General features: G+C 30.2%; 1 long non-coding RNA gene across 2 annotated transcripts in view; it reads right to left on the reverse strand.

The window, feature by feature from the left end:
- Positions 1-2,471: 2,471 nt before the first annotated feature.
- LOC137654377 (uncharacterized) overlaps positions 2,472-3,139 on the reverse strand; it is a 1,726-nt gene continuing 1,058 nt past the window's right edge. Inside the window, exons 2-3 of one of the 2 annotated variants that reach the window (XR_011046626.1) lie at positions 3,029-3,139; positions 2,472-2,961 (exon numbers count right to left, since the gene is read on the reverse strand). The exon at positions 3,029-3,139 is cut by the window's right edge and continues 476 nt beyond it. This is a non-coding gene — a long non-coding RNA (uncharacterized lncRNA). The other variant, XR_011046625.1, reaches the window with a different exon arrangement.

Below are 3,139 nucleotides of genomic sequence, written 5' to 3' on the forward strand. Positions count from 1 at the left end.
TCTGCCCATATAACTCTCTAGAAAGCAAAGCTCCTCTTGTGGACGGAGCTTTTCATAATACTTAAACTGCAGATGTATCTGCCCATATAACTCTCTAGAAAGCAAAGCTCCTCTTGTGGACGGAGGTTTTTATAATTCTTAAACCGCAGAAGTATCTATCTGCCCATACAACTCACTACTGTAGCTGTTGGTCCCAGAAACACTTGAATGACCCAAAAAATAGAGATTTTTTTTCCCAGATACAAACTCTAACTTAAATTTCTGTATCCCAATAGAAATATTTAAATGTATAACCATATATGAATCAAGGAAATATATGAAAAAGGAAAATTTAAGTAATCTTCACTACCAATTTTCAGGTTTGACATTTAATATTTAGTCAAGTTAAGCTTAATTAGCTTTCAACTTTAGCTATCAAAATTGAGAAAATTTTCTTATGTAGAATTACAATTAAATAACTTTGGAAGCCAAAGTTTTTTTCTAAAAATTCCCTGCTCTTTTATAATAATTTGATAAATCTTAGTTTTGTTTAAGCTTCTAGTAAAGACATTTCGTAATTGCTTGTATGATTATCAACAATTTTATTTAATTTCCCAGGCTTTCAATGATCTAACAAAACTAAGTAATGTTTCATTAAGGTTTCATTTTACTAAAACCTTAAACTCCCGAGAAATATAAGTGCTCGTAACTCTATTACTTTAAATTTGATTCGACCAAAACGAATTAAAGTTTAGTTACCTATAGCTAGTTCAACACGCTAAATATTAATGAATTCTTGGAGTTTTTCCATGCAAAAATTTGCTTTTAACTTCTATATACTCCCTAAACTAAGAATCCATTACTAAAACTCTTAGACTTCCGAGACAAATATTTTCATCTCAAAAAGATTACTTTCAATATAATACGACTAAGATGATTTGAAGTTCTGTTACCTATAGCTAGTTTTAAAGACTAAATATAGAGTTCTTGGCGTTTTTCCCTGAAAACTTTCTTTTAGTCTCTATAATTCCTAAACTAAGAATCCATCAAATTCCATTCTGTAAGTAGTCTTTCGAGCAAAAACATTAGTGCCTCATTACAAACTCTGCCTTTAGACTAACTCCTCACCTACGGCTAGTTTAACAGCCTAAATAAGGGAATTCTTAGCGTTTTTCCCTGCAAAAATTTGCTTTTAACGTCTAAATAACCCCTAGATTAAAAACCCATAAAATCCCATTCTGCAAGCAGCCCTTGAGCAAAAATATTTAGCACTCTACAAAAACTGTTCTATGCAACCTTATTTATGGTTAATTTAACAGGCTAGATAGTGAATTTTTAGTTCTTCCAATGCAAAAATTTGCTTTTAACGGCTACATAATCCCTAAACTAAGAATCCATTGAATACCACTAAATTCCACTCGGCACGCAGTCTGAGGAAAAACTAAGTAGCTCATTACAAAATCTGTCAGACTATCCAATCTTGAAACAGTGACATGCTACGTTTTACACACACTGGTGGTAAATGAACTAAAACAGCTTGACCAAGACTTCGGTTCAGTATCTCTCACCAGCTATTCCAAGTCTAGTACTTTCAAAGTATTTTCGCTCAACTTCCGTGTTGTGAAAATTACTTTTTGTTTTTCCAGTGCTCCTTATATTAATGTTACGATAAGAAATGCAAACTAGACAAAGTTCCATATTTCATCTTTGAAAAAACACCATTTAAAGTGTGAATCATTAGTCAACAAGTGGGCAATTAGGTTTTTCATTTCAAATCGTTAGAAGCGAAGTCTAATTTAAATTTTTGTTTTTTTTTTCCATACAACTTATCACGTACTTATTAAAGAGTACACCATTCAAGATTCTGAGTCGTTGCTCAACAAGAATGCAGTTAGGCTAATTGCAAGTCATTAAAATTTAAGCTTCATATAAATTAAGTTTCCATATATCTTCTCTCATACCTATTCTAGAGCATAACATCCAGTTACACTTAATGCAAAGCAAAGTCGCCTTTTAAAAAAGCAGTTTAGTTAAAAGAATGTTAAACTAAATGCTATAAAATTTTCTAAAACTGAGAAGCTATGAAAATTTACCATTACATTTTGAACTTTTCAGTAATAGCTTAAGATTTAAGAAAATATAACAACCACTAAGAACCACCACAAGGTTAGAATAGAGAGGAATTTATTTTATGAGACTTATTAATTACAAAGGCATAAAAGTTTCAGAAAAAAATAAAAAAATCACTGGTTCAGACAAAAAAATAAAAAAAAAGACAAAAAAAAAAATGACTTTAAACTGCTCCACATTCCAATAACCCAAAATGATTAGAAGTTTTCGTTAATGCCCAACTATGTCAATTTTAAAAATATTGTACATTCAGTTAACAGTTTATCGAAAATTTCAATAAACCAAAACGCTTAGTAACATTTGGTTAATTGTAAAAAAAAATTAAAAATTAAAAAATTTGTACATCAAGTAACCAGTTGAGCAAAATTTTTATCTTTACTATAAAGAATAACCTTTATAGGAGCTCATGACCGGGATTCCATAACCAGTATCCAACCAAAACTTAAAGAGTGTTTCCAGTACCAGTCGAAGTATTTACAAAAGATCTCTACAACCGGAATTAATCTTCAACCAAAACTTGCAGTTTTTCCAGTACCAATCGAAGTATTTACAGATCTCGACAAGTCCATTACCAGTAACAAACTTGTCAAACTGAGCCATCATTGGTGGAAATTTCTCTTCCAATTTACTTAGTAATTTTGTGCTGAAGTCGAGACATCTAATCTGAAAAGTATCAAGCATCAGATATTTGTTTTGCAAGAGTTTTGTACCCCTACATAACAATCTTAAGGCTGTAATAGGGAGCAATTAACAACTATAGAAATTTCAAATTGAGCACAAAATATACAACCATAACTAACCTTTGTAATAGATTTCCAGCAATGTTAGAATATGAAATAGAATTTAATTAACCTTTGTAATAAGATTTTCAGTAATGTTAAAATATGGAATAGAACTTTATTAACCTTTGTAAATTAACCTTTGTAATAAGATTTTCAGTAATGTTAAAATATGAATAGAATTTAAATAAACTAAGTAAATTAACCTTTGTAATAAGATTCAGTAATATAGAATATGGAATAGAATTTAA

Source organism: Palaemon carinicauda, chromosome 15 (genome assembly GCF_036898095.1).
Source record: "Palaemon carinicauda isolate YSFRI2023 chromosome 15, ASM3689809v2, whole genome shotgun sequence".
NCBI lineage: Eukaryota > Metazoa > Arthropoda > Malacostraca > Decapoda > Palaemonidae > Palaemon > Palaemon carinicauda.